Genomic DNA, 11,464 nt, shown 5'->3' with positions numbered 1-11,464 from the left:
TTAACATAACATCCCAAGTCAATAATTAAAGGTAGGTGCCCCAAGAAAGATGAGCAAAGGAAGCAAAATTAGAGAACCTGCTTGATGAGATCAGCAAAGATCTCAGTTACAGAGTAGGGCCATCTAAAACCAAATGTAGCACCTCCACTGCTGCCATGGCTGAGATCAGCTTACTCAACACATCACAGAAATTCAACCTGACACCTTTCTGCTTTGTATTGTTCAGCAGACATATTTACTCACACAGCAGTCGGGGAGCCCCTGCGTTACATTCTTTTAAGTAGAAAATTATTTTTAACAATGGTTTTAAAATACAACATATAACTGTGACATTCATCATAGTGCCCTGAGACCATTTCTAGCCAAGCTCCTCTTTGTCTCTGGTCATTGACAGACTCGTTGCTCCATGTCTTTTTCTTTTGCCGTCCAGTAAGAAAAAGTTTTTAAAAATGTTGCATGCAAACGGGGCCATTAATCTATTGAAAGCAGCAGTCCTGACATTTTTTTTTTGCACTGTAGAAAATGGCATACTTGAAATCAGGAACTACAGAACCAGCCCATGATCAATGGTGTTGGGGATTGGGGCACCTCTGAGACAAGCCCTTGAGCAAGAATTTGCCTAGGATTGTGACCCTTGACAAAAAAGTTAGAGAATAACAAGTATATATTAATATATATATATAATTCCCCTGTGCATCAAAGGTTGAAAAGGAATGTTTATAATTCTGTTACCTATAGCGCACAAAGGAAATCGCCCCCTATAGTGTCTAATCAACCAATGTGTAAGAATTGGAAAGCAAAAAATTAGCAGTGTAGAATGACCTCTGACTGAAGGTTCGCCACAGATGAACAGTAATAGTGTGATGCCTTAACAGGAGCGCCCTCTTGTGCCTTACAGCAGGGTTGATTAATACCATGAAACACAAACAGATGCACAAAGGTTTACTGCTTTCTCACCGGAGGGCAGAAAGTTTTCTGTTGTCAAAGTGAGTGCTTTGCTTAGATTTGTCATCATACACAACACTGGCCACAGGGCTATTGACCTGATTAAGGTGTTCAAAAGCCTAATTGTACTGTGCTTACAAAAACTTCAGGGTCATCCATCTGATTGAGAACAACTTGTAAATCTGATAATCCCATACAGACTAGAAGCATCGCTTATGTCAACTAAACTAACATTTGGAGCATATTGTAATCCAGTCCCCATACATACTAAGATAACATCCAGAGAAGATTGTAATCTAACTCCCACTTAGTTAAACCAACATGCCAACAAGATTGCAGCTATTTCTAACGGTGGACATCTCTCTGTCCTACCACAACAAAATCCTTCTCGGCTGATGGCTGTGAAGGCAGGCGAAAGTTTGCAGCAGGGCCTTGTCTTCAATTATATTGGCTAGCCTGATTATTGAAACCAGGCAATGCCCCACCAAGACAGTGTGGGGCCCACTGTGCAACAGGTCTCCCATTCTAAAAGACACGATGCATAAGCCCTTCTACACATGGCAAATTTCCTCAAGCCTTTTAGCAATCATCTAGTGATGACAGCGGGAAATACTTTGATATCTGGAAGCTTCTAGTCATAATCTGACACAAAGGCGGCAGATGCCAATTAACCACTCCACTCTTAATCAAGGCAGAAGGGTGGTTCGGTGTTTGTAGCTGTATCTGAGCAGCCCTCTTCAGAATTAGCTCTGCCTATCCCATCAGGGGAAGAAGCTAGAAAATATGCCCTAAAAATAGCCTGCCTCACTCCAAACCCAGATGAAAAACCGCATCCAGTGGGATAACCCATTTACTACATACAATTCCACTAATCTCCAATGTGTGTTTCACTCATGTGTTGGCTTTCCATTTTGAAGATACTGGTGTAATTGTTTCCTTGGACTGTTTAAGGTACACCACCACCTGCAAGTTCCCCTCCAAGACACACACCATCCTGACTTGGAACTATATCGCAATTCCTTCACTGTCGCTGGGTCAAAATCCTGGAACTCCCTTCCTAACAGCACTGTTACAATTGCACTCAACTGACCTAAGGAAGAAAAATCAAACAGTATTCTTGCTCCTGACTGCCGTTCATTGATCCTTGCTACAAAGTGCCTGTCGGTGGATATTTGCTTACAGAAGATGAAGGGTGAGGATAATAAAAGTAAATTGGAGAAAAGTAGCCTAAACATATTGAAAAAACAAATTAACTTGGCATTGCATTGCTGTTAGTCAGATTGGTACTATTCTGTAGTTCTGCTTTTTTTTCTGTGCCATGTTATTTACCTTTGTGTGTCATTCCTGGGCCACCTGTAATGGTAATGAGAGCCAGCCTATTCCTAGAATAATGTTGCTTTTGTACTGAAGACTCCAAAAAGCTACCTGGTGAAGACACTACAACTGATTTTCCCCCTATGACACCATAATTGAGACCAGGAACTAACCAGAGTTTGCCATTTAACTTGCATTCCTCCAATCTGTGGCACTGCAATACATGTTACTGTAATTTTTTTCTTGTCTTCTATCTGAACGATGGTCTATTTTTGTTAGTTCAAATTATTCATTAATTTACATTAAGCAGTTTAAGTGAAGCAGCACATGAGGTTTTTTGGCACAATTCATGTTTACGTTATTTGGCAATTCTGAATTAACGGAAGTAGACTGTATTGCCAATGTAGTAACAAATTAGACTCAATTATTGGCATATATGTGCTGTGGGCTCATGGCCATTAAAAAGCTGGAATGATACTGTCCCGTCTTAATTTATGTAAAGCACTTACAATCACCAGAGATGGTCAGATTGAGCTGGATTTGATTTCAGGTCACAGAGTTTAAATAAAACTGTGCCAGTTCCAGTTTCAGTCTTAACTGAGTAAATGGAGAGGAAAGAAAGAACTTGAATTTACCTAGTGCCTTTCACATCCTCAGGGTTCTCCAAAGTGATTAACAGCCAATTAATTACTTTTGAAGTGTTGTCACTATTATTATGTAGGCAACCTGTCCACACAAAAGACTCGCAAACAGGACAAGTGAACAGTTAAATCAGTTTTAGTCCCAGAGCAAGGAGAGAAGAATGCAGTCTCTATATACTGAGTTGGCATCCAGTGGAACAGTTGTGTCCAGACGGAGTGACCACTGGCTCAGTGGTAGTATTCCCACCACCTAAATCAGAAGGGTTGGGTTCCGATCCCCCTCCAGACAGCCGCAGCGACTGGAGACCAGAGTGGAGCTGGCATCCAGCACTTGCTGCTTGCTTTCAATGGGTGCAGGTGCTCCCTCTCCCTTGCCTTTGTAAAGGGGATGAGAGGCACTTCAGCCTTTGTTGCAGATGTACTCTGAAGATAAAAACCGTGAGGAAGGCAATGGGAAACCTCCTCAGCTACTCTTCCCTAGTAGTGTCTCAAGAATCTCGAGTGAGACCTGAGTTAGGGCTTGCCCAAGAGAAGAACACAAGAAATGGACGGAATCTGTTGCAATTGTGTTGGTTTGAGAATAGGTCTGTAGAAAATAAATACAAGTTTAAGAAACTGATTTTGAAGATCACAAAAGTTTTAATCGCCTCTGGGAATATCAGGGAAATATTTTCTTATCTGTCTAAATCTCAAAAAACAAAAGCTGAGAATTTCCTACAAAGGAAATATTGGCAAAGAACATCAAAAGTTAGATCCTCCAGTGTTAAACTTACCCCAAGCTTTACTAGAAAACTGATTTGAACATGCCTCAGGGAGGATTGTGGCAAATCAGGGAGTGAAAATCAACACACGCTCTCTCTCTTACTCTGTCCAGAGCTTAATGTATGTCCTCATTTAATGTACTTTAATTGAAAATAAGTGGTTGAATTTTGAAAACAACAAATTATCTGCACTTGTGTTTTGTCAACCGTCAGCAAAAATCAATGCTAATTGCTTACACCTTTGTGACAGAGATTCTAATTTCTAATACCTGTGAGACAGGTGGAGAGAGACCGATGGATACAAATGAAGAGACATACAATTAGGAAGTGTTTTTCCTCATTCTAATTTCATTTCTTCAGCAGCAAAGCAAGTGACTGTTGAGAACAAACAAAGTTTCTTTGAGTGAAGCAAACAGGCAGAAGGAGGAGTGGAAATTGGAAACTAGTTGAGAGTGAGAAGTGTTCTTGCCCTCCATCAACTATGTTTGAGGGGAATGAGCAGGAATGGATAAAAGCAAAATACTGCGGATGCTGGAAATCTGAAATAAAAACAAGAAATGCTGAGCAGGAATGGATGGTGGATTAAGGGTAAATTGAGGGTTAGAAGAGCAAATAGGAAGGACAATATAGGAAGAGGTATGGGTAGTGATAAGAAGGAGAATGGATAATGGCAATGTGAAAGGGTGGGGGATGCAATGGGAGTGAGAGGGTGGCAGAAGCATCAGTGATCAGGGAAGGGAGTCAATGATGGGCACAACCCTCATCCCAAATTTTCTCTCAACTGATCCAGCATTTGCTTTATTAGTAAAATACTATCTCATCAGTTAAGAGAAGACACATTTGCTCCATCTGATCAAAACAGAGCTCCACAATTACCCAACTCTCCTGGCACTGGCATCTAATCCAGAGCTATCCTGATTCTTTCCAGTGCATTAATTATGAGCAGCTTAAATGCACCTGTGTACGGACTGGATTCACAAACACTAAAGCTATGAAGCTAAGTGACTCAGGGTGACATTAACATGAGAGGTTAAACAATCCATCAAGTTTGTCAATTTGTTGGAAGGAGGGATAATATGAAAATAAATAGAGCAGGAGGAGAAAGGCATTGGTAGTTCAGGTTTAATCAGCTGTCACACTGCCACACATGTACATTTCTGTGTCAGATGTTGAACAAAGTAATAATGAAGTGAAAGAAATATAATTATTACCGAAGTACAGAAACTTCCCCACCAATAGCAAATGCCTTCTAAAACTGTCTACATACTCTCAGTTTTTCAGCTCCATCAACACTCAAGAAGCACAACACTGTCCAGGACAAAGCAGCCCACTCAATTGGCTCACTTCCTCCACCACCAGCGCACCATGGTTGTAATGTGTACCATATACAAGATGTGCTGCTACAACTTGCCAAGGCTTCTTCCACAGCACCTTCCAAACCTGTGACCTCTACCACCTAGAAGCATAAGGGCAGCAGGCACATCGGAACACCACCACCTGCAAATTCCCCTCCAAGTCACACACCATCCTGATTTGGAAATATATCGACATTCTTCAACGTCACTGTGGGAGTACCTTCCCCACAATAACTGCAGCAATTTAAGAAGGCAGCTCACCAATACTTTCTTGAGGGCAATTTGTGATGGGCAATAAGCTGGCTTTGCCAGCAACATCCACATCTCGTGAACGAATAAAATGACATCAGAAGTCAAACTTAGAAAATGAAAAGCCAGGCTGACTTCAAATTGACCAGGGAATCTGTCCAAGAATATTTATACATTAATTGGTCCAGGAAAGTGTGCCCATTACAACTTGTGGCCTTAACAGGGCACCAATGAGATACACATAGCTACACTTTAACAGATAACATATTCCCTTTATGAGGTAGTAACCTCCAACCTATCCAAAATAGATAATATAAATAAAAATGTACTTGGGGCTGCTTTTAAGGCAATAATTGCATTTTGGGATTTAAATGGTTTGACAAATGTTTATAATCATTGTCTGAACCCGCCATAGAAGACGTTGCTTTGTGAGCATTCTCATTATTATATACGAAATAAATTTCTGTTTTGTAAGAGTATCAGAGATAACAAAGGTAAATAAATGAAGTCAAGGTACAGCCATGATCTAATTGAACAGTGGCACTGGCTCCAGGGGCTGAATGACCCACTGCTGTTCCTATTAAAATTCTTGTTGAAACAACATAATCATGAAATAAAGAATTGTTTCACTATATTCCTGCATTACAACAATGACGACACATCAAAAGTACTTCATTGGTTGTAAAGTGCTTTGGGCCGTCCTGTGGTTGTGAACGGTGCTGACTGCCAGTCATTTATTTATTGTCTGTCCAACTTGTGATGTTATTCTCTGACTGCCCACACAGTGGCTCTATTTACACTTATATTTCTACTTACCTTGTTAATAGAAAAATATTTTATATAAGCTTTGTTATCTAGATCCTGTGTCATCAACACACAGTTACCGAAAAGTCATACAAAGCGAAGTCAGCCATGCCCTGGTCATGTGATACTGATAGTACAATAACTGTATGATTACATTTTATTGGCCATGTGAAATTAAATGTCTGATCATTTGGTTTATGAAATGTGACACAGTTACACTTATTTGAAAGAGTACAAACACGACAATATGAAATAGTTTAATATGTTTTATACACAGCATTGGGCATGCGGAAAAAAAACTAAAGCAATATAACAACTGTTGACCAAACTAAAGTGTCAATGTTTGCATAATGAAAGTAAAATTTAAAGTTTTACTACAAATAAATTGTCAGTAGGAGTTAAAAATGAATTACTTCTGATCTAAAAGATCAATACTGACGTTGAGATAAAACTGATGTTGAAATAAAACTGAGTTTAAAACAGCTGAGTGCAGTATTCATCTAAGTCTGGATGCCACTCGTTTCTTCTTAATCTCTGACTAAATGTTGACCTTGCATGCTTCAGTACCATAACTGTACAGTTATTGTACAGTTTACTTAAGAATTGGTTTATTCTGCAAAGAGTTCAACATACCAGAAGTCTGAAATAAACACTTTGGGAGACATGTGAACATGGTGTGTGTGGTATTATCACAAAACATTTCAGTAACAAACAATCTTTTGAATTATTCAACACAGTTCTTACATTTGTTACTGCTGATGGATGTAGCCACTTTATTTGGTAAACTGGATAGTGTACTATCATGTCAGTGCCCGATTAGTATTGTTACGGTCAAGTGAGGAGGGGTCAAATGGCTTCTCTCTTTTCCCTCTCCTTGTTTGACCACAACAGGTTTAATTCTTCCTTAAAGTGGATGTACTGGCCAATTCAGTAGGCGTTTGATTACATACTTTTTTGTGATCATAACAAGAACCAATCGGACAGGTTTTCTTGAGTTAACAAAGAGTTTAACTTTACTGTATCTAAACCAAACTAATAAAAACAATAAACAGTGCACCAACTTTCATTCACACACACACACTAGAGGTTTACACACACACAAATAGGTTACAGAATGGGGAAAGGTAGATTGGTTGAGTTAGAGTCTATAGCAAAAAGGGATATACAATCTATGGCATTTGGTGATTCAGCTGGCTTCTAGCTGAATTCGGTGGTCCTGAGGCTTTTAGTTTGAAGAAGTAGATGACTGGTTCGGTGGGTCTCTTGGAGAGAGCAATGTGGTTAATTTCCTCCAATAGGCTGTCTGATTGCAGCCGGAGTATGCAAAGGTGGTCAGTCAACAGGCAGGATTTGAAAGCTTTCAATCTGGAATGGAGAGAGAGAGAGAGAGGGATAGACTCCCACTTGGGTCTGTACATGTCAGAGTCCAGTTGCTTCTCCTCGCTCTGCTGTAGAAAGACACAAGCTTAAAACCACAGATAGGGAGGGGCTTGTCACATGACAGTCACTCAATCATTCAAACATAGCAGTTAGGAGTATTTCTCTCTTACTAAAAAGAACAGGTAGTTCCTTTAAATTTCCTGGGTGTTAGTTCATGCTGGGGCATGAGCAGACATTTCCTCTCCTCCTCACAAGCATTGCAGTGTAGGATACAGTGTTGCAAATTTGGTAGCCATCTTAAGCTGCCAGCAAAGTCATCCTTTTGGCTGGTCTTTTAAAAAAATATAAATTCAGATCTCCAGTCAGTGGATTAAAGAAAATTATCATTCAACAAAGCACATTGGCATATTGAATGAGGAAAGTAGACTCTGGGTCAAAGTTTATTTACAGGGGTCTTCTTACTAGGGTATCTACATGAACACTGAACAGCACGAACTACAGACCGGGACATCACATCCTGTGATGATGTTTAAGATACATAATCGACCCAGCATTAGCTTATGTACATTATACTACATCTCCCACCAAGTCTCTGACTTCATTAATTAGGTCTGTAATGCTGTGGGGTTCTCATGACTCCACCATAGTGTGTTCTTCTTTCACTTGTTTGGGGCATTGAGTCTTTCAGTTCTTATTCCTCACTTTCCTGCGTGTGTGCAGAACTATCAGATGTCTTGTTGTCTGTCTTCAAGGCCATCTGGGTTATCTGCTGTTGGTCGTGTCACCAGTTCATCAGCCCTCTCTGGTAGCTGATTCTCTTGATCTTTCATCAATTCTTTATTCGGAGATGGTATCATCCCTTTGCGAGATGGAGGCAAACCATAACTGTCCCTTTCACATAAGGGATGTCCTCTTGAGCCACTTCCTCTTCCTCCCATTCCTCCAATTTGCATTGGCCTCAAAGGAAGGTTAGGTGGTGGTACAGTCCTTTTAAGGTAGCGCTGTTCCTTCTCCTGAAACTACTCACCATGCCCACCTTTTTGGGAGGAACCTCTCATTCCTCCTCCAAACCTCCTAGGAGGACCACAGCTTCTTGGGGTGGAGGTGTTCTACATCGTCTACTATTTTCAAATGCTTGTCTATTAGCTTGATCTACTTTAATGGGTTTTCCATCCAAAGGTTTTCCATTCATATCCCAAGTTGCATTTGTGGCATCTCCTGGACTTTCCAAGGTAACAAAAGCAAACCCCCTCAGCTTGTTTTTATCATGATCTTTCATCAGCAGGACTTCTACTATCCTTCCATATTTGCCAAACATTGCTTCAAGTGACTTTTCATTTGTTTCAGTATTCAGACCACTAATGAAGAGTTTTCCAGGATGATCTGCTTCCACCTTGCGTAACATCTGTAAGGCTAGGCACACTTTTTTACTAAGGAGCAACGAGGCTTGGTTCCAAATAATATATAGGGTTTCCAGGATCACGTTGCTTGTGTTTGTTAAGGTTGTCTGTATTTCTCCCGCAACCTTCAGCTGAATCCCTCCTGGCCCGTGTAATTTTTTTGTTGGTTTTTCTAAGCCTTTCTTTCCTCAGCAAAGTGTTTGATCAGACAGGACAGAAACTGCTGCATCCATAACTAATTTGAATATGTTTTTATTTTCTCCCACTAAAATTTCTGCATCCCAACAATCTTCATTTTTTCCTTGTATTTCTTCTAGGAAGGGAGTATTAATTGTTTGATCCTCTTTTATTTCCTTTATCTTTTTTACCCATATACAGGGTTTGTTTTCTGCTGCGACAGACCTGCTGAAAGTTTCTCTTTCTCTTGCACCGGAAACATTCAGCTTCCCGTGTTGGGAAATTTTCCCGCTGGTGCCGCTCCCGGCCACACCTATTTCAAATCCGTGTTGCTGCCTGTAACTGCCTTTTCCGTCTCTCATGCTTTCTGGTGCCATTACTCTCTGCTTTCTGAACAGACCTGATTGATTCCAGAATTTGCGAGGCTGGACTCCCCCGATCCCCCCAAACTAGTGGTCCATTACTCTGACATACTTCTGCCTGCCTGCTAAATAATATGGCTTTTTTCAAAGTCAAATCTTCTTTCGACTAAAGTTAGTCTGACAGCACTTTGTCTATAACCCTGACTACTATTCTGTCCCGAATCAGTTCCTCTTGGAGACTCCCATAGATGCAATCCTCCGTTACTTTATACAGATCATTAATTAAAAAATTCGATACTTTCACCGACTTTTTGGGTGCACTTGTTAAACTTAGCTCTCTCCACAATTACATTTTTCCTGATCTTAAAGTATCCTTCTCGTGCTTTAATCACCTCGCCATATAGGGTTTCTTTTTCGTCATCTCCAGGATAGTCAGAGTGTCGTCTGCATTGTCTTCCATGGCGTAAAGCAAAACACTGACCTGTTCTTTGTCCGATTGTGCTGTTAAACCTGATGCAGGATGGTGCCTGTCGAATCTGTGAATCCATCTCGGCCACGTTTCAGCCTGGTTGGGCCCTGCCGCTCGCTTGAAGCTTTCTGGTAATGGTATTGATTTTTCCATGTTTCTTTAAAGTCTATATTCGCTTCGGTTTTCTTAGGCTGCAAAAGTCATTTTTACTGCTACCACCATGTCTTGTCAGTGCACTATTAGTTTTGAATGAAGAAAGTACACTCTGGGTCAAAGTAATAGGAGTTTATTTACAGGGGTCTTCTTACTTGGGCATCTACTGAACACTGAGCAACACTAGGTCCAGACTTGTGACATCCTGTGATGATGCTAAGGTCTATATACATAATCTACCCAGCAACAGCTTATGTACATTATACTACAGACAACTTTATGTAACAATATATCATTCTTGTGCATAAATTCTCACATTTTAAGTAAGTGGTATGTAAAGGTTTATGAGAAACCATATATTTATTTAACCAGAAGTGTATCGACCCGTTCAGATAATGGGCAACAACAACTTATATTTATGTAGTGCCTTTAACTTAATAAGGCATCCCAAGATGCTTTACAGGAGCATTGTAAAACAACATATGATGCGGAGCCATAAAAGGAGATATTAGGTCAGATCACCAAAATCTTGCGGGAGAGGTAGGTTTTAAGAAGTGTCTTAAAGGAGCAAAGCGAGATGGAGAGGCAGAGAGATGTCGAAAGGATATTCCAGATCTTGGGGCCTAGGCCACTTAAGGTATGGCCACCAAGGGTGGAGCAATTAAAATCAAAGATGCACAAGAAGCCAGAATTAAAGGAGCTCAGATATCTTGGAGGGTTGTGGGTCTGGAGGAAATTACAGAGATAGGGAGGGGTGAGGCCATGGAGGGATTGAAAACAAGGATGAGAATTTTAAAATCAAAACATTGTTTGACTGGGAGCCAATGTAGGTCAGCGAGCTCAAGGGCGATAGGGGAAACGGGCCTTGGTGCGAGTTAAGACACGGACAGCAGAGTTTTAGATGACCTCAAGTTTATGGAGAGTCGGATGTGGGAGACAAAGCGATATGGCTACTCTTATTCCACTATCAGAACTGCCACTTCTGTCTATTTGTTTCTTTGTAATCTTAACAGGACTCCAAACCCACTAAAAGTATATAGCACAGTTCATCACTTCAAAGTCTGCTGAGGGATATCAATGTTGTGTCAGAACATGCAACAAAATATCGAACCAGAAAAGAAAAGCAACTGTTCTAAATGTACCTTGTAACTTTGTAATTGCCGTCATGGCTTAATGTTTTTTTTTGGTATCCATGCAATTCAGAAAATGTGCAGAACATACAAAACAGAAAATAGTGACAGTAGATGGTATATGGATGGTAGCCGGTAGGTTTATTTAGTTGAAAAGAGGTAATGCACCTTTATTTTCCTTTAACTCGTAGGGTCAGTCTATGGCCTTCAGACGCCTGCACAGTATCAAGAAGTTGATTGGGAAAATTAAACCAAATCTTAACCAGAAACAGCGTTTTAATCGAACCGTTTCCTGACCATTTACTCGGGTTGTAAATCAAAGAA

The sequence above is a fragment of the Heterodontus francisci genome, chromosome 27 (assembly GCF_036365525.1).
Source record: "Heterodontus francisci isolate sHetFra1 chromosome 27, sHetFra1.hap1, whole genome shotgun sequence".
Lineage (NCBI taxonomy): Eukaryota > Metazoa > Chordata > Chondrichthyes > Heterodontiformes > Heterodontidae > Heterodontus > Heterodontus francisci.
Note: the sequence above shows the minus strand (reverse complement) of the source record.